This window comes from Pleurodeles waltl, chromosome 5 (genome assembly GCF_031143425.1).
Source record: "Pleurodeles waltl isolate 20211129_DDA chromosome 5, aPleWal1.hap1.20221129, whole genome shotgun sequence".
Lineage (NCBI taxonomy): Eukaryota > Metazoa > Chordata > Amphibia > Caudata > Salamandridae > Pleurodeles > Pleurodeles waltl.
The window spans coordinates 1,259,371,101-1,259,395,605 of record NC_090444.1 but is presented as its reverse complement, the minus strand read 5'-3'; positions in this window follow the sequence as shown (position 1 = coordinate 1,259,395,605).

The window sequence follows — 24,505 nt, the reverse complement described above, 5'->3', positions numbered from 1 at the left end:
TAATATGGCGGTCATCACCGCCAGCCTATTGGTGGTACGACTGCCGCCACTGACATGGCAGTCTTGGTAATGCCCCCTACAGTCTCTCATGCACTGGTATAAGGGAAGGGGGACATGTAATGTACATTAAAGAACATAGCCCTTTCAAGACTACTCTAAATCATGAGATGGACTTTTCCATCCGTTTAATCAGGGCAACATTGTAGGAGCAAAAACTCAGAAGAAAATCTGGATTAGTCATGAAAATATGCCATACGTAGGAGTGGCATATATATATGAATGAAAAGGGAGGACTGGACTTTGCTATTACCTTATATGGCAAAGTCAAGTTAGCAGTTTAAAACTGCTTTACCAGTATGCAATGGCGGTCTGGGAGACATGTTTTCCTTGTCATGCTCTTGGTGGCACAGCTAGTGCTGCAAGAGACATTTCAACCTATAGGCCCTAGGTATCCCTGGTACCATGTACTAGTGTGTGAGCCAATCAAACATATACCATTTTAGAGCCCAGAGCTCTTGAACTGAGTTCTGATTAGAAGGGCTTAGAGCATTTCAGAGCCATTACACCACTGTTTTGTAGTCAAAATGCAACAAAACTTGGGAGTGAAACCTGCAGTAAAATCTCTTTTCTCACAAACGTTTTGTTTAAAAGAACATGTTTTACTTTTTGTAGGGTCTACCTATAAGCTCTGAAAAAAAATATTTTTATCCTGATGATTGGCCTCTAAGTTTCTTCTAAGGGTCAAAACATCATCAATAGTTGTGGACAAAAAGACAGTTTAATACGAAGTTGTTCATTCAGGAGCTGTTGATGCAAAAAAAATGGATTCATTCATTACTATGATTAGGTCATCAATTATTTAGCCCTAAAACTAACAATTTCATTGTCTACTGCCTAATAAATGATCAGGTTATTGTCTTATTGTCTTTTAACACTGCACCTTCCTTCACTATGTGATTTCACAGAATGCCATTGTGGCTTGTTGTAGATCCTTTTGTGTATTCTTTGTGCTAGGACAAATAGCCTTAGTGTGTTCTTTCACCAAACATTTTGCCTTCACCTCTACTTTTTTCCTTATCTCATTTTTTGTTGGTCTCTGGACTCTGTGCACTTTGCCACGGCTAACCAATGCTAAAATGCTCTTGCTCTCTCTTAACAAGGTGGAACTGGCTTATAACCAATTGGCATATTAAATTTAATTGTAAGTACCTATTAAAGTAGAATCCCATAAACCTAGGACTTGTAATTATGCAACCCTCTTACATATCGCAGTACAACCTGTCTCAGGATTGTAATTGAAGCCTGTGTGTGCAATTTTAAACTGCCATTTTGAGCTTGCAAAATAAACTTTTTGCTGTGCCCAAGCCTATCCTATCAAGAACATTTGTCACTATCTCTATGTTAGGCCCTAGACGGGGTGCAGTGTATTTGAAATGCTGTGCATGTACTTTTAAGTTTTATATGTCCAGGTGATGAAAAACTCTTAAATTAGTTTTTCACTACTGCAAGGACTACCTCTCCCATAAAATAACATTGGGATAACTTAGAACATTTATTAAGTGAACATTTTCAATGTGGATCAAGTAGGAATGTCGAGTTTGGTGTCTAAAGTATTGTCATTTTAAACATCTTCAACAGTAAAGTTGGATTTTAAGTCACATTTCTGTAAATGCCACCTTTAGAAAGTGGCATTATCTATGCCTAACCATTTGGTGCCTGCAGCCTGCCCCTGGGTCACAGGACTAGCAGGTGCTGGCAGCTGATCTTTCTGTATTGCTTCCAGGCAGTAAGACAAAGGGAGGCTTAATATTGCAGGATGGGCCTCTCTGACTTAACGAGGGGGAGGAGCTGTCACCTACCACACTTGCACATCACAAAGGCTCTGCCTCACTAACAAAGGATTTGTCACTTCAGGGGGATGGAAATCTCTAGAACCTTCTTCTACTTCAAAGTGGACATTAGATATGAATAAGGTTCCCTGTTTTCTGCTTTTTATTAATTTTACATATTTACATATAAATAAAGACAGAAAACAGTGTTTCCTGTCTGCATTTATTTTTTCAAAAATGGAAATATGCAGAAAATGTTGTCTTCTTTTGAGTGACTTTCCATGCTGTTTTCATCAGTTCCCATCTAACCGCTGGGTAGATAGATGGCATGGGGAGTTAAAAACAAGATGAGATTTCCCTACATGACGACTTATGTCAATATCCATTTTTAGTATAATGCTAATATTTACCTGTGGGTATATTGTTATGTTAGATTTGGCTTCTTAATTTGCTAAAACATGACTTGCATCAATGAATATTCTTAGTTAAATAAGTGTGGAAATATACAATTTTACAACTTCATTTATTCACAGAACACAAAATCAAATAGATACATACTGATAAGACGGACAAAAAATAAATATGGATAAATGCACACAGAAATGTAAAAAAATATATACCATAAAACCTGAAGCCCTAGGTATAAATAATGGATACTCAGGCCCAACTTTCAGTAGACATCCGGACCAGTGGAAGACTCAAAAGAGGAACTGCCATGCTGCTGTGCTGCAATAAGGAATGCCCCCCTGCTATCCTGCTGTGCAGTCCTGCCTGAGTGAGAAGGATTGGACTTGCATCATGAACCCAGGACCATCAGAATGACTAGAGGGCTAGTTGGCTGACTCTTTGATCAGAGCCTCATGGACAGAACAGGCTCCAACAACCTGAAACCCAGCACCTGGACTCTGTGATATGTGAGTCCTGCCGTCCCAAGTGGTGCCCACCCCAGTCCTGGACTCTTGGAAGTGGGCCTGAAGGTGCTCTGCCAACTTTGCTGTGGTCCCAGCAGAACCAACGCAGCACAACACATTGCCTTCCAAAAGCTCCACATTGGAATTGCAGTGCAACATGTTGCCTCACAAAAACTCCCCATCTGAACCACTGGGTAGGGCATACCCAATATAGGAATATGCATCACAGACTGCAGTCTCCTATGTTCTACCACTGCATGACACTCTCAATGCAGTTCTTCACACCGTAAGCCCCTCATCAATGGCATCCTCGATGACAACACAGTACTACTCATCACAAGCCTTGCACCGTCTTTGGAATCAGCCGGTGCATGACACATCTTCAATGTTGGACATTGCATCACAATCTGCTCATCAACGGCATCCTTTATGATGACATCGCATCTCTGTACCCGGCCCATGCTTTTTTGTGGTTGGCCTGACCCTTTGACTTTGTCCCAGTCAGGTACGACCAGATTACCACAGTTGGCCTTTGTGCATTTTGGTGTGATTTTCACTTAAATCTTTAAAACTGCATATCAGATGTTCAACTGATTCGATTTTTGCCATTTTGATCTTGTATTATTTATTACATTTTTACTTTGTTTTTCTAAATTGGTGTGGGATTTTTCTTGTATTGTGTTTCACTTTACTAATGTTTGAAGTTCTGCGTAAATACTTTACACAGTGCCTCTGACTGCTGAGACAAGTTAATTTGGGATTTGCACATGATTTCACCCTGACAAGGATTCTGATTGCTGCTTGAGTAGGATTTCACCCCCTTCAACCAGTAACCCAGTTTCTTACACATTGCATGTAAAGGATTGTTGCACAGAATCTGGGTCTCCTAGCATTTGTATTTACAATTTAATTGCTTGCTTGATTGGATTCTTTGACAGTCACCAATTGTTTTTGAAGAATTTGACAAATGATGCATAGAAGTGCATTTGTTGAGTTGAGTCACTCAGGTGGGGGGTGCACAATTATCACCATGCAAGAGACCTTTACATCCCAACAATAGTTATCTCAAGTAATTATAACTTGTGCCCTAAAGTAACCATACCCCATTCCCTCACCATGCACTGCTAATTAAATTTTTGATGAAATCATTGATAACATCACTGCAACATCTGAAATTACCTCATTGATGACAATGCTGTGCATGGCTGTGGTGCAAGTTATAATCACTTTCAGGGCACAAGCTATAATTACTTGAGATAACAGTGGATTTATTTGTTTATAGCAGCATGTTTTAACTGAAATTTTCACCTAACAATGACATACTTTAAACCTTTGTTTCTTTAGTGAATTTCTATTTTTTTAATGTAAAGTAAAATTTCTATCATCTGCGACAAGCCCCTGAGCCAGAACCCCGACGAGCATTCATCACTGACAATGTGATGTTACAGTATAATGACCACACGTCAGCATGTGCACATGGCTGACTATGTGATGTTACAATATGAAGTGGTCATTTTAGGTAAGGCTGACCTACTGACTTTGTCAAAGGGTCAGAACACCAAAATAGAAAAAGCGGGTTTGTTATCTTTAGCAAAGGGTCAGCACATCAATATATATAAAGCAGACCTATTGGCATTGTCAAAAAGTCACCAAAATTTATAATTACATATATTTTATACATTCACACATTACAATGTTTAATGGAAGTGATTGTCATAAAATATTTCCAATAAACCCATATTAAAAGAACATCATACCTTTGCTTCTTTTTAAACTTCACAGGCCATGAAATGCAAACCTACAACCCACCATAAGGTGTCCCAGCACTCTAGCTGAAGAGCACAAAGCTTCAGCTCTGAGTGCCTTAAAAATATGATAAGCTCTTTTGGGGTCAATGATTTGATGAACAAGGATACTTACTTTGTGTTTTCTTTAATGTTGCTGTGTGCAGCAGCTTTCTTGATGATCCCATTCTTGTAAATTGAGACACCCTACCATGTATCCAGTATTGTGGCACAATCGCTTTTTGCAGCCTTTGATTCGTGTTCAAGTGATTAATTAAGCTTTTGACCAAAGATGCTGCCTCTTCATTGACATGTTTGTTATACCTTTTTTGCAAATGTTCCTGTAGCAGCTGGAACAACAAATCATTTTGCACATGGTACTCTCCTTCTTTCTGATTTCCTGTGTCAGAATCTAAAAAAGGATTAGGTTTGGATCAGGCACTCCGCTAGACCCATTTGTCTACCTCCATCATCATGGCTTTGGGAGTTGCATCTTCTCTCCTTTGAAGCATATGATCACTAATAGGTATGTGCTGCTCAAAAAGATGTTGCAACATGTAGTAGGTGGAGTTCCAATGTGTTGGCACACTTTACGAGGGCTTTGACGGATACTCTGTTAGCACATTGAATGATCAACTGCTCCCAGGCTTTGACACAATGAATAAAATGAGTACAAATTCTACAATAGGTGACTAGTATGTTGTTAACTACTTCTTTTTTGAAGAATTCTTGCACAATTAGATTTATGGTGTGAGCTAAAGACTGGACTTTGAAGTATTCTCTTCCAGCCTTGTTTGTGACAAGATTCATGCTGTTGTCAGTGGCAATGAAACAGGGCTTGGTTGCAGCCATTCATAGACCTTGGTATTACATTTGTCTAAGATTTTGGTAGCTGTATGTGATTTCTCCATGATGAACATCACAACTGTTGCAGGGTGCTGAAATCTCTGAAAAGCATAACCAGCTGTAGGACCAGCAGTTAATTGTTGCTCCGCTCCTTTGAAGGAGATCCAGCGCTGCACATTTAACTGGTCCATATTTCTATTGTGAGATGGATGGCCTGAAGAGTGCCCTCCTACAGACGTTCCCGGAACCAATTGCAGCACTACATGGTGCAGCACTGGCACAGCAAGAGTAGAAAAATAGGTCCAGCTTGGAACCTCATATTTTGAGAAGAGGATTTCCACAAAGTCAAGAAACCCTCCTACTTCCAAAAAAAAGGGGGGAAATCAAGCCCTAACATTTTGGATAGTTTCTCATTTTATGAATTGCTTTATCATGGGTTCTGTGGTATAACAACCTCTGGTTGAAAATAGCCATGATAGTTGGTTGTTGTGACTTTTTTCTTTGTGATATCTCTGCAAGTGGACCTACAGAGAGCAGGTTGGCTGCTTAATAACTTTGGGGTGGCTGTATCTGCCCCTTGTGCCCTTTCTGAGGTTGCTGCAGGTGATGAATGCACATTACAACCGACAGTTATAAGACTGCTTCAGAAAATGCTGACATCCTCTTCTTGTTTCTCACTGTCACCTTCTTCCATAAACTGAGCTCTCTCACCACAACCAGCTATATGTTAAGGTTTTCTTCATACTTGATTGAATGTTGAATTTCTAGATGAGCCAATTGGCCACTGGCACCTTATTGCCCACCTGGCTTACCATGATGAACTTTTTTTGCAGCAAATAGAGCAAATTGCAATGTTCTACTCATGCAGGCTAAGCATAAGGAAATCCCAAACCTGTGAGGAAAACTTTCTTGTCAAGCCAATTTCTGAAAAAGCTGTTGCAGTAGAGCTAGGGGGTTGTGTTAACTTTTCTCTAGGTAGACAGTGACTGCAGTAAAGGTGGTTATTGCTGCAAGTTTTTGAGGTCTTCTTGAAACGATAGAAGCAGGAAGAGTTGGAACTACATGACTCGTAGCAGATTGACTCAAGGTGAGTTGTACTTCCTCTGTGCCACTCTCCACACTAACTGCCACTGGCTCATCATCACCTTCCTCAATTCAAATGCTTTTGGGAACCTTCCTTTTCCCTTGACTTTTTTGGCAGGTCTCGTTTGGGGTCAAATCCATGTCAAGATCATCAGAAGGGGATGTGAAGAAGATGGGGGAGCGCTCTTTCTTTTCATTATAGGAGACAGCGAAGCTGATCCAACAGAAGAGCAAGCACAACATCTTGTGTAGGAACAAGCTGAACTTCCTGCCCTGCTCCTCCTTCTGGAAGCTCATGTGTCACTGACCATTGCTCCTTTGCTGACTTTTACGTGAAGATTTGGTTTGGTGCTAGGATAAATCGACTTCTGATTCAAAAGTAGTCTCCTTGACTGCAGTCCCTGAGGGGCTGAGAGATTTGGGTTTTTGGTGTTGGGACCATTGTTTCAAGATTAATCCTCCTCCAACCCTTCTTAAGCCCAGAGTAGGGTGGAGCAGGTGTGTCACATTTCTAGAAATGAGGATGGCTTAATACCCGTGGTGGCACTGCAGTAGACATCTTCATTTTCTCATAGGCCACTTTCTTGGAATGCACCTTCTCTTTGGGGCCATCTTCTTTACTTTTTTGGGGGATTAGCACAAGCAAAAGCACTTATTAACTAATTCGCAGAGTTGTCCCCATCTTAGTATCTCAGCAGACATCTCGAGCACCTGAAGGCAATACAATTAAATAGGAAGTCAATGAAGCGTGGGCAATCTAATCAATGTAATACAAGTCAGCAATCATCATAAATGCTTAACAATAGTGCACTCATGCATAAACTACGTAAAAATTTTTAGTAGACATTACACAGGAAAAAAATAAGTTGATATCCCTCCAGATCCCATGGAATCCCTGTGGGAAGCAGACACAAATCAAATAAATGAATCAAATAACTCCTAGTGACCCTCCAGGGCCTATTAAGTCCCTATGGGAGACAGGGTGAGGCAGAAAAAGTACAATGAAGTACATAAGTAAAAGCTGGTGTCCCACTCGGTCCCATGTGACTGCCTCAGGAGGCAGTGGAGGCAGCAAAAAATCAAACAAGTTAATTAAAAAATATCTTGTGTTCCCTCTAGAGCCCGTGCCACCCCATTGGGAGGCACACAAGAATTTAATTAATTAATTCAAAAAAATACCTGGAATCCTAGCCTTCCAAGGGTCATGGACATAGAGGAAAACTGAATTAATTAATGCAAAACAATAACTATCCACCATAGACTACTATCATCAGCCACAAGTACAAATGAGTATATCAGGGGAAAGGAAAAAATATACATGGGCTTCTTGTATCGATGTTACTGTCAATGGCTTTTAAAGTGGGATAAAGGATTGAAACAGACATGGTTTGCCCAAAAAGATGGTCGTTCATCAAGGTCACATGGCAGGCAAAGAATGAGGTATGGAGAACAACGCCTAAATAGCCACTATACACAGACTCTTGCTGGCTCCACAAATGATATTTGCCACTTGGCTCACAAAGAAGGAAGCATACAGAACTAAGAAAAAAAAGGCCATCATGCACAAACACTCACTGGCTCCATAAATTGATTGATCCTGCTAGCATGAAAATAAACATTATTGCCATGTTCTGCCTGGAGCACCTTCTCAGCCCCCCTCCCCAAAAAATAATGTACTATTGCCAGAAAAGGATTTTACAATTATAATAACTACAAAGCATTTCTGGTCCCACCCACAGCTGTGCTATAGGCTTTACCTAAAATCTGTAAATGAACAATGCCAGATAAGAAAATATGATTTAATAATGCATCAAAGATAATCAGCCCAAGGTAATATCAATCACTACTCCAAAATAATATAAAACATTGTGGAAAAACACACAATAATCCACCATCTCACAAATACACAAACTCACAAAAATGGTGGATAAGCACATGGGGAAGAAGGTACCTTAGAACAAAGAGAAATTATTGTCTTGCTACATGGCCTGGACTTCAGGAACCACACTGACACTATCCACCAAAAGGCACATCCATACAAAAAAATATGTAAACACCATCTAGTTTGCATGAATACAAGGTCTTCTACAAGCCATTAAAATGATTTTAAAAACCTGTTGCTCAGCAACAGTCGGGATGTGAACAATACATTAACAAATATACCAAAGGCCTACTGGCTGTGCAGACCAGGTCCCAACCAGTTAAACAATAACTATGAGGCAGCAGAGGGCCAACTTACATGGCATGATCAACTAAATTATACAGCAAGAAAAGACAAATTATGTGGCATAATGCAGCACATTTTATTACAAAGTATTTTATTCTTATTTTATAATTTTTATATAGTTTAACACTGTCTGGGCAAAAGTTTCACCTCATTAATATCAATTTAACCCCAAAAAACAGCAATAAGCAATAGAAAGAGAACCAGTCAACCTTTGCAAAGGATCTTCCACTGTGCTCCAACATATTGCCATGATTTTATTAACTTGATCCTTTTGTGCTAGAAACAATTTGTTTAGATAATATCTGCAGTTTGTGCAGCAGATGATAAATTATGTGACAAATGTTTCAAATCTATAATTATGTGGAAACTGTCGTGGCCACAAATTCGCATAATTTCAGTGGCCATGACTATGATCCCAGGGCTCGCCATACAAAACATGTGCAAACATCATCTCTTAAAAACTTAGGGCTGGATTAGGAGTTTGGCGGTCAGACTGCCAGACCACTGTGGCAGCAGTCCGGGAAAGACCACTGCGGCGGCATTCTCCAGATGACCGTATTATGATGTATGCAGGCTAAACCGTTGCCCCCCCATGACAAATGGTGGCCCGCCAGCTGCAAGGAGGCCTGAAATCTTGGCGGTGCACACTTTGTCACAGTCATGGCTGCGGGGAACCGTTGAGCATATTACAAAAATTTGACATGGTGGTCTCCTTGCGGCGGTTAGCAGACAGCAGTCTGCTGCCATGGCATGCATTCAGCAAAGCAACAGACAAGTGCCCATTGGGAGGATTCAAAAACAGCACAGCTGACATCCATTGGCCCAGTGGACACACCAACAAATCACACTATAAAACACACCCTTTCCTAGACAATGATCCTTTGCCGCTCTGCTCCAGCAGTGCAAGAAAGAGACCAAAGACCACTGTTTTTTTTAATGGATAGCTAAGGCACCCCTTTTTGTCACCATCCCATTTAACACCTTTCACACACTCTTGTCCATTAATTCCCCATATTACCTTTATTGTTATATCCCTGCCACCCACTTCAATTTAACAGCCATGTCAGCCATGTCAGCACTGCAAGAAAGAGACCAGAGACCACTGTTTTTTTATTGATAGATAAGGCACCCCTTTTTGTCACCATCCCATTTAACACCTTTCACACACATTTGTCCATTAACTCCCTATATTACTTTTCTTGTAAAGTAGGCCCCTGTCACCCACTTTAATTTACCAGCCATGCCATATCCCAAACATCCCTGTTTTTCTGAAGATGAGTTGAGAGTCATGGTGGATGAAATCAGAGGAGTAGTTTTGAGCCCAAGTCCAGCATACTCTTCTCAGTAGGAAAATGGAAATGTGTCAAAAGATTGTTGACAGAGTGACTGTAGTAGGCACCACCCTGTGGACAAAAGAGAACATCTTGAAGAGGTGAAATTACCTGAGGGGGAAGGTGTACCCCTGGCCTCGAGACAACACATGGAGTCCCTGAAGACTTGACGTGGTCCTCCAAGTGCCCTATTACAATTCTTTCCCTGGGAGGAGAAGGTCTTGGCCATCCTGCATCCAGAGAGTTTGACAGGACTACTTGGGGGAGCAGAGTCTGGTAAGTTACAACACAAAAACTGTCACAAATCTTTAATGTCTTGCATGCTCACATCTCAACTTTTGCCACTGCATTGATCATCTACTTTCCCAAAATGCAATACTCAGAGTAGCAGAGATGTAAGCGTGTCAATGTGTATTGTCGCACATAACATCACATGTACCTAACTGCATTATGACGACAGATATATAAAACTAAACATTTGTCAAGTGTTGAAAAGTAGAGAAAATCACATGACTACAACTACTAGGAGGCCCTGTTTCTTTAATTCAAACCAACAGGCAATCTGCATGTGCACAAATACACCCGTGTGCCGTCTCTCAAATGATGTACCCTCCCCTGGGAGTTTAGAATTTATATAGTGTGGGGAGTCAGCAAGATGCATGCCTTCAACTACCAGGATGCTCTGTTTCTGTAACTCAAACCAACAGGACATTCTGCACGTGCCCAAATACACCTGTTTGCCATCTCACAACTAATGTTCACTCACATAGGAGCGAGAAATACATATCTTGCTCAAATTGGAGATGTATCTGGCTACCTAGCTTGCTCTTGTCCTGGTATCACAAAGTGAGGATAAGAATGACACCTTACCAAGTGTGAACATAAAACTTCCTAAGGAATTAAGCCACTTCATCAGATTGGTAGTGGCAGGTAACACTTTGACTCAGCACTGCTGCTTTGATGGCTACAGCTATATATACCACAAAGTTGTGCGTTTGCCTGTATCACACAAAACTAGGCCTTGGAATGGTCAAATACAGATGCTTCCTTACCACTGTGTTTGCTCACCTAAGATGTCATGTTTATTGCCCCATCTAAAGTGCAACTGATCAACACATTTAATGGGTTGCTTGAATCTAATAGTTTCTGGAAGCTTCACACGTCATGTCAACAACTTCAGTACCATGATAACATAGCCCAATCAGCAAAGCTACCACTTCAGATTGTCCAAGGTCTCTACTTACAGTCTCACAACACAAAACCTTTGGATTTAGATTCCACACTTAAACCAATAACAATGTACTATATTTATCAACAGGTCAAGCTGGCATAGCACTAGACTAGACATTGTCCACCGACCAGACCCCCAACCCACCTCTGGATGAAGCCCTCAGTGATGACAACAGTCCGGGACATGTGGACGTGGATGACGGTAATAGTAAGTCTCATTGTGCCTACAACAACACCTCCCACCCCAGTTGCTTCTACATCACAGACAAAAACATGCCCCGAAACCTGTGTACCTAGCAGAATTACTACCGTCTTGTGCCCCCCCAGTCCTGGACCCTGAGGTGAAAATGAACAATCCTGATACTAAGGGGGTTATTACAACTTTGGAGGAGGTGTTAATCCGTCCCAAATGTGACGGATATAGCACCTGCCGTATTACGAGTTCCATAGGATATAATGGACTCGTAATACGGCTGGTGGTATATCCGACACTTTACCGTCACTTTTGGGATGGATTAACACCTCCTCCAAAGTTGTAATAACCTCCTAAGTGTCCAGGACCCAGTTGGAGAGGTCACCCTGTGTCAAGGTCACAGGCTTGTAGAGGTAGGGACCATGAAAGGGATGCTGTGGGCCAGCAAAGTGAGGCCACTGGGGCCACTCACAACCAGGATACCATCAGGCAGGTCTTGTGGATCTGTCAGGGGTCCCAAGGTGTGATGGGACAGGTGCTGACCAAATTCAGGAAAATCAAACACCTGCAGAGGGACATGATTGAACAAATAGAAGACCATAATCTTAACATGGCTACCCTAACAGGGCTGCTGAGGGACATCCATACAACCCTGAGCAGGGTTTTGCACCCAACATCTACTCCTTTCAGAGGACCAATCACCCTTAGACACCCCTGCATCTACTCCTCTGATTTCATTCACCATGACTGGACCCTTCACTTTTCATTTATGTTACTTTTTGGCACATGTTTGCTTTCACCCTTAGCACTGTAATAAATTCACCAGTCACAAATTCATTGACTTTAGTCCTAAATTTCACATTTAACAATGTAGATATGTAAGAACATGTGAACCATACAATGAAAAAACAAGCTACTTGTGGAAGCAGGGATATGTTGCATGTTCACCGTGTCCAGTTCAGGATTACAACCATTCCAATAAAACACATACATACAAGTGTCTTTTTTTTTTTTTTTTTTTTTTTTTTTGTCCTCATAATTATCACCCATGCTTTGGTAGAGGAAAAATGGTACCGGACGCGGGAAACGTAACCCTTGGGTCGTCCCGTTTGGTCTACGTTTTATTATTCTCCCAATCGTATGCCATCAACCAGGATATACTATTTTCTATGAAACCTAGTCATAACCAAAGCATCGCCCAGTATTGGGTAAGGGGAGTACTAATCATTGGACTTAAGTTGCACGAGGAGGAGACCAGACAGCAAAACAGTAATATACTATTGGTAGACATTTTCCCAGTTCATCCAGAAGTTATCCCTTCTAGAAAGGGGACCTCGTTGTTCCATTATGCACATTCGATTTACAGATATTTGCCAATCCTTAGAACGGGGGGGAAAGGGGTCAACCCATTTACGACAAATTTCTCGTCTAGCCAAAAGTATTAATACAAACAACAGGTGTTCCTGATGTGCTGACAATTTTTGATAATTCATACCCTGTTCACTGACCCCAAACTCCACCATAGAAAGATCCAATTTTACGTTCACATTAAATATTATCTTTAGAGTGTTTCCTATCTCCTCCCAATATTCCCACAACTTTGAACATTGCCAAAACATGTGTATATCGTTTGCCTTATCGTCACCACACCTCGGACAGTTTTTCTGAGTTTTCCCGATAGCTGTTAATCTGGCCGGCGTCCAGTAAACCCTATGAAGTGTGAACAAATGGTTTTTCTTCAACTCTGCCGGGCTGGTCGTGAACCACAATTCTGAGCAGGACCTATTCCATAAAGATTTCACATCTAGAGTTGGAAAGATCCCCCCCCACTTCAACAAGGGAAGGGATGTCCCATCCCTTGTTGCTTCCAACAGAGCATGGTACCACAGAGCAACTTCTTTATTAATGATTTTCTGGTTTAATTTCCCTTCCCATATATTCCTTCCTATTTCTCCTATTTGTTGCGATTTAACCCAACTAGCTATCTGAAGATACTTGAATTTGGAGACTGTCCCTCCAGTCCCTTCATAAAGTGTCGACCAGCTTAACAGTTCTGGTCCTTCCATTATCTGGCCCCATCTTACAATCCCACTCACTCTCAAAGGAATTGATAATTTATCAGTAAGGCATTCAGGAGTGCCAGGTGAATCCCAAATGGGGGAAGAGCTGCAAAAATAGGGTATCTCTAGCACCTTCCGAAAGTACATCCAAATGTTGCATGCATGTCTGAGTGTCTTCAAGCGTACCTTCTTGAAGTACTTAGGATGGCCGAATTTATATAGAAAATGATCTGCTTTTTCCTCGAGGTGTGCCGTTAAGGCTTTCCACGCCGGATCATATTCTGACTTCTTATTCAATAGGTTTCTAATGTTTTTTAATTGAAATGCCAGATAATACTTGAAGAAATCTGGAGACGCAATGCCCCCCCACTCTTTTTTTCTACTCATCTTTTTCCACGAGATCCTTACTCCTTTAGAGGCCCATACAAACGAGGATAAATCCCCCTGTAGTTTTTTAAACCAGCAGTTCTTAAACTCTAATGGAATAGTGTTGAATAAAAAGGTGAATTTTGGGAGAATGCACATCTTCAAAATGTTGGATCTTCCAATTATGGAAAGAGGGAGAGCGGCCCACGTCTTTAGCAATTTTTTGGTTTCTCTGTATGTTATGTTAAAATTTAGTTTAGGTACCTCATTTAGATCATTTGTTAATCGAATACCCAAATATCTGATCTCTTGTTTGACTAAAGGAGAAGCATAAGTCAAATTCCAACACATTATTTCTGTCTTTTCTGTGTTTACGCTGTAACCCGAAAGTTTTCCAAATTGCTCCATCAAAGTATTGAACGCTAGTAGGGTAGAACTAACATCCTTGGTGTATAGCATAAGATCATCCGCATATAATGCTACTTTTTTTTCCCAGTCCCCACTTTGAAATGGAATAATTTCCTTACTTAACCTAAGAGAAATTGCCAGAGGCTCAATATATAAGTTAAAAAGCAAGGGAGACAATGGACATCCCTGTCGCGTACCCCGCCAAATCCTAAATTCTTGTGATAACTGGCCGTTGACCAGAATTCTCGCTGAGGGGCATCTATACAATTCCCTGACTGTCCTAACAAAAGGAAATCCCAAGCCTCCTTTTTCCAGCACTAACCTCAAAAAAGACCAATTGACCCGATCGAAGGCCTTTGCTGCATCAAAAGTCAGGATCGCCAGAGGGGTCTTTTCTTGTTCCGCCAGATCTATTGCAGCAAATAACTCATGTGTTACATCCTGGAGATACCTACCTTTCATAAAACCCTTTTGATCCGTATGAATCAGATTGCCTATGGCACTCCCTAATCTCCTGGCTAAAATCCCTGTATAAAGTTTGTAGTCGACATTCAACAGGGAGATGGGTCTGTAAGATGCACAAGACATTGGATCCTTACCTGGCTTTAAAACTAGACAAATTATAGCCTCTCTCCAGGATTTAGGCGTCTGAGCCCCTCAACCAGCATAGAATTAAATAATTCTAATAAAAATGGACTAATAACTTCCCCCAAGACCTTGTACAATTCATTAGGTAGGTTGTCTGGACCAGCGGCCTTTCCTTTTTTTAACGCTTTTATGCCTTCAATAAGCTCAGCCTCATTTATTTTACAATTTAATAGGGTCTTTTCAGAATCTTCTAGAGCTGGAAGGTGTAGTTTTTCTAGAAAATCACTAATCGACTCGTCTGAATTAACCAGGCTTTCTGAGTATACGTCTTGGAAAAAGGATACAAATGCCCCCTCAATCTCTTCTTGCTCCACACAAATCTGATTCGTATTGTCCGATTTGACTGCTGAAATATATCTTTTAGAGAGGTCTGACTTAACCTTCCATGCTAGTAGCTTACTGCAACCTTCTCCATATTCATGGTGAGCATATCGGCTAGCTTCCCATTTTAACTTACTGCGATTTTCCAAAAAAGCCTCTAGCTTAGTCCGAACATTAACCTCTTGACATATCAAGTCCTCTAATAAATTGACCTTCTCTTCTGCTCGTGCTTTATGGATTGCAGCTTGCAAGGTTTTTAGAGATAATTCCATATCTCCCAATTTCTCTTTTTCTTCACGATGTTTGTATATTGCCAGGCTCATAAGCCTCCCTCTAATATAAGCCTTAAAGGCGTCCCAAACACACCATAAACTTGCCGTACCTTGGTTCAAAAGAAAGAAATCTCTTGTGTCTTTTTTTAATGCTTCTACTATAGAGTCGTCTAATAGTATAGCGCGATTAATTATACATCTAATACCCTTATTTACGACCCTGATATCCAAGTGTAATTTTACAGCTGAATGATCTGAGAGGTGAGCTGGATTGTGGGCTACCTTTCTGACCTCTGGGCATAAACTTTTGTGTATTAAAAAAAAATCTATTCTAGATCTATGCCCATATTTTTTATTGTAAAATGTATATCTGTCTCCTTCGCCTCCTCTGCAGTGCCATATGTCTACCAATCCTAAATCTTGCATGGCTTGTTTCACCTGTGCCCTCATTTTAGGAGAGTTATCCGTACCTCGAGGGGTTGACTTATCGTGTACAGGGTCTAACAAAATGTTGAAATCTCCGCCTAGTACCACTGGATATCTAGCTAGAAGTAAAATATTGAATAACTCTTGAAATGGTGTGGGATCATCTAGGTTAGGTCCATAATAGCCTGCCACCGTGACCCAATAGCCACATACGCACAGTTCTACCACTACCCATCTCCCTCTAGGGTCAACTTGCACCGATCCTATCCTAAGCTTTATGGATTTTTTGATGAGAACTGCCACGCCTTTTATCACACTAGTTTGGGAGGAGCATACGCTAAGAGAAACCCAATTCAACCGTTTAACCCAGGTCTCCCACTCTGTTTGTTGGAGATGAGTTTCTTGCAATATGATAATCTCCTCTTCCGCCAATCTTAAATATTCAAAAATCTTCCTCCTCCTGCTTACCACTCTTAAACCATTCACATTCCAAGAAAGAAATTTCAATCTTAAATTCCCATACTTAGACATATCTGTCAGGAGAAAAGGAAAACGTCATAAGCACAGCGCACCCCCCTCCTAGGTAAACAACATATGAGGACTTTCTTATTTTTATCCTTTCAACCCACCTAACCCACCTAACCCAACCCAAACCCCCACACCCAGTGCCTTCCACCCCCTCCTCCAACACCAACCCCAAATCCCACCCAAACCCAACCCCCCTACCCTGGGGAACCCTCACTGATTCTAGTAGGATAACCATCCTGTTATCCTAAATTCGAACTCCCCATCGGACGAGATACTTCCACTAGATCTTATTGTGACGCCTTAATCTGGTCTATAAATGCGCTAACCTCCCCCGGATCTCTCATGTTATACATTTTGTTCTTCCACATGATCCGGAGTGCTGCCGGAAACCTTAGCTGTACGGTAGCCCCAAGAGAACGAAGCTCACGCATAAAATTTCCCAATTCCCACTGTCTATCTAACGTTGCTTTAGACAAGTCCGATCTTATCCTGAAGGCCCAATCCCCCTTGGAAAAAACACCAACTTTAAGGGCTTCAGACAGAATTTTTTCCTTGATAGAGTACGTATTGAAATTTATCAGAATCCTCCTGGGATTCTTCCTCCCGGGATTTTTCTTGAACGGGTCACGATGGACTCTTTGAATATCCTCTTCCAGGTTAAACACTGCTGTATTTGGGATAACCTCTTTTATCAAAGCAATCACATAGCCCTTAATATCTTCACCTTCCAATCCCTCAGGAACACCCAAAAGCCTGATATTATTTCTCCGCATGTTATTTTCCAAAATCTCTAGTTTGTCCTGTAACAACTTTTCCCCACGTTTTAATTGTGAAATATCCTCAGATTGAGCTGCCACCCGCTCCTCATGGGCCGCCACCACAGTCTCGAGTTTACCCATCCGATCTGTTAACAAAGTGATTTTATTTTCCAAAGCCTCACATACTTCCCGAATCCTTGTTTGGTTATTTTCAGATGTCTCAAATTTTTCCCTAATCTCTTTAGTAAGAGAGATTAGCAGGGCCTGTACGTCCATACCATAAGACATTGTACCTCTGAGAGGGTTACTCTCCACTTCTAACAAAGCCGATAATTTAGAGGAATCCTCTCCCTGTCCATCTAGATCCTTGTCTAATGGATTTAGGGGCGACCGCCTAGCCAAACGCATAGCTAAATTTGACATTTCTAAATCATCTGAGGTTAGTTGACTATTTGCCATATCCTGCGATGGAAAGGTAGTGGTCCGAAAATATCTTGTGATCAATGATTCACTCCTCCCCAGAGGTTCAGGATGGCCTTCCCCCAAGAGAGGGATAGGAGGGCCCACAGATGACAAAATTTGATCAGTCCCCTTTAAAGAGACTTCGCCGTGAGTCTTATATCCAGGATTTGTAACTGCTACAGTCTCTGATGAATAAGCCTGGGGCTTATCACTCACACCCAGGGGGCCGGGCTTACAAGTCCTTGCACCAACCAGGTTTTTAACCTCTGTCCGTACAACCCTGGGGCGGCGTTTGATTGGAGACATGCACCGAGAGGCTCTGCTGGTATCACGTTCTCCTCCCACCCTATTCCTGTTCAAATTACTCCTAGTGGAAAGCCCCGGAGTCTCCGGTAAACTCCCACGAAGAAAACAGCGAGAGGTATAAGATCTCCCTCGTTGCACACCCCTCACTGCTTCAGCCCAAATACTGGAATTTAAAGCTTGATTCCAGGGGACCCCCTGACCACCTCTCGCCGAAGCAATTTCGCCCCCCTCCTTGTTCGCCGTGATTTTTAATTAAATCTCCCGACCTGGGGCGGGGAGATCAATATAGACAAGTACACTCCAATAGTAACGTATTCCGAGACTGGATTTTCTAGGATCCTTCCGAGTCCTTCAAATAGCTACTCCAAGCCCGATAGGCAAATGATGCCCAGTGATGCCCAACTCGGTCTAATTCAAGGAGTAGAAGCAACGTTGGAATAACTCTTAAAGCAAAGAGACAATGCTCAAAGTTAATGATAAGAGAGTTTAACATCAAACCTCTGTGGGTGACAGAAGAAGTCTAAAAAAAAAAAGAAAGGCTCACAAAGGAAAAAAAAAAATTCCTATGCAGATTCAACCTGCGATTGTTTTTAAAGATCCGATGTTCCGGTTAATTAACGTTTTATGGTATTCCTACCAATCTGGATTTATCAGTGTGTGTTTCTCACGCAGGGAGCTCTGTCAGCCTCAACACCGAGAGAAAGAGAAAAGAAAAAAAAAAAAAAAAAAAACGCCATCAACAGCTCTTCCCGGCAAGAGGAGCGACTCACCCGGGGCGCCGGTCTAGGAGCCCTGCACAATCCCAGTCTCTCCCCTAGTCTCTCCCCCGGCGTCTCTCCTCCAAACCTCTTCCTCGTCACAACAAGGGGGCCCCTCTACGGCCGCGGTGATCCTCTCGCGCGTCGATCCAACTGCGGCACTGCTCCGGCTCTCAGCGCGTCATTTCCAGGTCAGGGGTCGCAGGTCGCGTCTCTCGTCCGATGGGAGTTCGCGGTCAGCGCTTCAACCGGCCGCCATGTTCCCCGTTCTCGTCATACATACAAGTGTCTTGTCAAAGAAGAAATGTTCTTACATCATTCAGTCATGGGCTGTCAATATGTCTGAAACATTGCAAATAATACATGGTTGAATCATACTGGGTAAATGATCAAATGTACAGGCACAGACCTCCAGAACATGGAAGGAATGGACATATCTGACATTGTCCTGTAGAATAGGCACATATTAAATTGGTTGATGTCATCAGCTGGAGCCATATGGCCATCCTCACAAAAAGAATCCAACATCATATAATGCAAGACTCAGACAGATGGCAGTACAACATTTTCTGATCACAGGGTCACTACAATCTAGTCCTTCTGTATCTGGTGGTATGACACAAGCAAATGTCAGTGATGTGCAGCAGGCACTTTGGCCTACAATGATGAAACACATCAACAGTTACATAGAGGTCATACAAAAAGAGTGTTTAACCAATGTGAAGAAAAACTAACAAGAATTTGGCCTTGGGCTACATATTGCCTGACCACATGGTGACACACATGATGCATCAGGGCCTCCACTCGACAAGGAACAAGTCCACTGGAGTCTTCTAAACTTCCATCCTATCACTGTGCAAGCTGTCTTAGCACAGTTCTCGTACACACAAAGTCTGTGTCATACATTCCGGGGGAACAATCCATGTCAATTTCATATGTCCGAACAGCATCATATGCCTGCCAATATCACAACTCGGAAAAGTTACAATGAAAATGCCAAGGTGAAGGTAACCTGAACAAACACAAAACCAAGGAGTATAGTTATGAAACTATGCATATGACACAATTCACATAGCAATCGTCTGTGTCCATGCTATAACTCTCACACAAACAAAGCAACAACTCCAAAATGTGATTGTGTCAAAAGCCTCTTCATTAGACACACTTTGCCAGTATTTGCCTGAGCTTCAGCTTCTGAACTTTTCCAAAAAATATACTACTCACATCATCACAACAATAGTTCATTGTACAGTCAAAGTCATGAAATATAATGACAAACTTACACTCATAAGAAGAAGCTATTGATGAGATCTTGTCATAAGTCGGCTCCCTTCTCCTCACCACTATCATCTTCATTTGGCATTTCCAGATTCTTGTCTGGTGGCACCGCAGGCTCCTCCTCCTCTGGGATGTAAGGGATGTTCTTTCGCAGGGCGATGTTATGGAGCTTGCAGCATCCCATGGTAATTCAACACATCTTCACGGGTGCATAGAGTAGGGCTCCCCCAGTCTTGTCCAGACAGTGAAATCTGGCCTTCAGGAGCCCAAATGTTTAGACAACTGGCTGCTGTGTACTTCCATGGGCCTCATTGAAATGGACTTCCTCTGGCATAATTGGATTACTTAGCGGTGTTCACAACCAAGGACAGTTGGGATATGTTTATTCTTCTGTTTTGTAATGAGACATGAGTGACACATTGAGTCACAAACTTCCTGATTGTAGCACCTGACATTGCACACACAAGATCAGATGTAACTTACCAACAAGCCAGGCCAACTTGCTCGGTGATAGAATAGAAGTGCTTCCTGTTTCGATAGACTTGTTCACTTGTGTGCGGTGGCACCAATGCAATATGTGTGCCATTGATGGCTCCCATAACATGTGGGAGGTGACCAAATCCATAGAAGTCAACTTTCACATTGGTTAAATCCTCACACCTCAGTAACCTGATATAGCTGTCAATGTGTTTCATAATTGCTGCTAGCATGTCTTTTAAAACACCATAAGTCAAAATGGGGCCTGTAAGTCTTTAAATATCATAAAATTATGACAGGACTCATGGTATGTCTCAACAGGTAAATGAATGCCCAAACCCAAATGCAGTTTGCATACAGATATGTAATATACAACATTTGTATAGTGTCTGGATTACAGAGAATCCCCACACTGCAACTCCCAAGAGATACTGTTTCAGCAACTTCCAAACACCAGATCATTGTTTGCTTGTCTACAGACCTCCATTTGGTAAATCACAAAGGAACCTCAATCGCCTGGGAGGCTACAATTTATCAAGTGCGCAAAGTAGAAAGAATGACCTGACTGTAACTCCTGGGAGATCTTGTGTCAGTAACTCCAAACACCGGCCCAGTGGTTACGTGCCCCAGTACATCTGTTAGAGAACTTTCAAATTAAGTTTACTCTCCTGGGAGAAGAACATTTGTATAGTGTGTGTACTAGAGAGAGTGACCTGACTGCAATTCCCAGGAGGCACTGTTTCTCTGGCTGCAAAAACCAGGCCAGTGTTCACGTGTCCCCATTCCCCTGTTTGGCTACTCTCAATTGAAGATGCAATTTGCTAAGCGTTGGGTGGTAGAGCGACTGACATGATGGCAAATCCCAATAGGCCCTGTTTTTCTAACTCCGACCACCAGCCCAGTGGTCACTTGCCCCAATACATCTGTTAGTGAACTCTCAAATTCAGTTTACTCACTTGGAAGCATACCAATTTTCCAGTGTTGGGAAGTAGAGGGAGTGACCTGATTACAAAGCCCAATAGGGCCTGTATTGTAACTCTAACCAAGCGCCCAGTGGTCACTTGCCCCAATACATCTGTAATTGAACCCTCAAATTACATTTACTCACCTGGAAGTATACCATTTGTTAAGTGTTGGGAAGTAGAGAGTGAGACCTGACTGCAAACCCCAATAGACCCTGTTTCTACAACTCCAATCACCAGTGTAGTGCTCACTTTCCCCAATACATCTGTTAGTGAACTTTCAAATTAAGTTAACTCACCAGAGAGTTTACCAATTGTCAGGTGTTGGGAAGTAGAAGGTGTGGCCTGACTGCAAAGCATAATAGGCCTTGTTACTCTAATTCTGACCACCAGCTCAATGGTCACTTGTCCAAATTCATCTGTTACTGAGCTCTCAAATGACGTTTACTCACCTGGGAGTATATCAATTGTCAAGTGCTGGGAAATAGAGGGAGTGACCTGACAGCAAATCCCAATAGGCCCTGTTTCTCGAACTGCAACCACCAGTCCAGTGGTCACTTGCCCCTATACATCTGTTAGTGAACTCTCAAATGAAGTTTACTCACATGGAAGTATACCATTCGTTAACTGTTGGGAAGCAGAGGTAGTGATCTGACTGCAAAGCCCTGTAGGCAATCAATCAATCAGCAATTTGTATAGAACTGCTTATCACCCATATGGTCTAAAGGCACTGTTGAAGGGGAACCGGTCAGTCGAAGAGCCAGGTCTCGAGGTCCTTCTTAAACTGATTCAGCAAGGGGGTCTGTGTGTGTTCCAGGTCTGTGCTGCAATGTAGGAGAAGGATCTGCCTCCCACAGTGCTCTTCCTGATTCTAGGGGTGACGGTGAGGACAAGTTGAGAAGATTGGGGCTGCCTGGCAGGGGTGTAGACAAATAGGCAGTGGTTGACATAGGCCGGCCAGATGTTGTGCAGAGCCTTGTAGGCGTGTGTCAGGAACTTGAAGGTGATGTCTTTGTTGATGGGGAGCCAGTGCAGGTCTCTGAGGTGGGCGGAGATATGGCTGAGGTAGGGGATGTCTAGGATGAGTCTGGCTGCTGCGTTCTGAATTCTCTGGAGCCTTGCTTAGAGCTTCTTTGTGATTCTGGCATAGAGAGGGTTTCCGTAATTGAGCTTGCTGCTGACGAGTGTGTGGGTGACCATCCTTCCTGCCTCGGTGGGGATTCACTAGAAGATCTTTTGGAGGTGAAGATTGTGAAAGCATGACGATGTAGCGGCATTGACTTGGCAGGTCATGGGCAGCGCAGAGTACAGTATGATGCCCAGGTTGCGTGTGTGGTCGGTGGGTAGGGTGGGGCTTCTGAGGGCAGCTATCCACAAGGAGTCGTCCCAAGTGGAGAGAGTGGGACCCAGGATGCGAATCTCAGTCTTGTCTGAGGTGAGCTTGAGGCAGCTGTTTTGCATCCAGTCGGCGACTGCTCTCATTCCATTGTGGAAGTTTCTCTTGGCTGTTGATGGTTCATAGATGAGGGACAGAATTAGTTGTGTATCGTCAGCATAGGAGACTATGTTGAGGCCATGCTGTCTGACGATTTTGGCAAGCGGGCCATGTAGATATTGAAGAGGGTTGGGCTCAGGGAGGAGCCTTGGTGTACTCCACAGCGGGTTTCTTTAGGTTCTGGTATGAACAGGAGGAGTCTGACTCTCTAGGTCCTTCAGATGAGGAAGGAGCAGAACTATTCTAGGGCCTTACAGCGGATGCCGTCATTGTGAAATCTGGTGCATAGGGTCATGTGAGATACAGTGTCAAAGGTGGCGGAGTGGTCGAGGAGGATGAGGGCAGCCATGTCTCCATGGTCCAGTATGGTGCGGATGTCATCTGTGGCTGCCGAGGAGGGCGGTTTTGGTGCTATGGTTACTCCTGACGCTGGATTGGGAGGGGTTCAGAATGTGGTTTGCCTCAAGAAATTCTTTGAGCTTTGTGTTAATTAGCCTTTTTGGTTATCTTGGCTGGAAACGGGAGAAGGGAGAGGGATATGTAGTTATTCATGTCTCTGGGATCAGCAGTGGGTTTCTTTAGTAGCAGGTTGATCTCGGCGTGCTTCCAGTCATTCGGGAAGTTGGCGGTTTCGATGGAACGGTTGATTATCCAGCACAGCTCGGGGGCGATTGTGACGCATGCTCAGTTGAAGATGTGGTGTGGGCACAGGTCAGAGAGTGCTGCTGAGTTGATTGAGTTCATGAGCTTTCTGGTGTCTTCTGTGGAGATGGGGGTCCATTGACTCAGAGTCAGCTGGGCGGCGGGGTCTGTGGCGGTGCTGGTTCATGGTGGAGGCGGGATTTGGCTTTCAAAACCCTCAGATATGTCCTGGATTTTGTGGTGGAAAAAGGTGGTGATGTTGTCGCAGAGATCTTGCGAGGGGGGATGTCTGTGGTGTCCGTGCCGGGGTTCGTGAATTCCTTGACTATGCTGAACAGCTCTTTGCTGTTTTGTGCATTGGTGCTAATGTGTTCCTGGATGGCAACCTTTCCAGAGGCTCTGATGCGTTAGTCGTGCAACTTGACTGCACCTTTGTATGCTGTGCGGATGCCATGTTTTGGCTGTTCTCTTATTTTCGTTAGGTTGTCTGAAGGTGCATTTAGAATCTTGGAGGTCGGTAATGAACCAGCTGGCTTTCTTGAGGTGATGGTTTATGGCAGGTTTTCTTATGGGGGTTACAGTGTTTGCGCAGTCAGTGATCTAGCAGTGAAAGTTGCACACTGAGTCGTTTGCATCTCTGGTGGAGGGGAGAGGCTGAGTGCGTTGGTGAGCTGGGCTTCGGTGACCTTTCTCCAGTTCCTGCAGAGAGGGGGGGTGTGGTGGCATATGGTGGTCTTGGTGAATGTGAAGTGGACGCAGTAGTGGTTAGTCCTGAGGTGGTCAGAGGTGTGGAAGAGGGAGATGTTGTTTTATGTTGAGAAGATGGGGCAAGGGTGTGTCCTGCTGAGTGAGAGGGGAAGTTGACCAGTTGCTTGAGTCCGAGAGTTGCGAGGTTGTCCCAGAT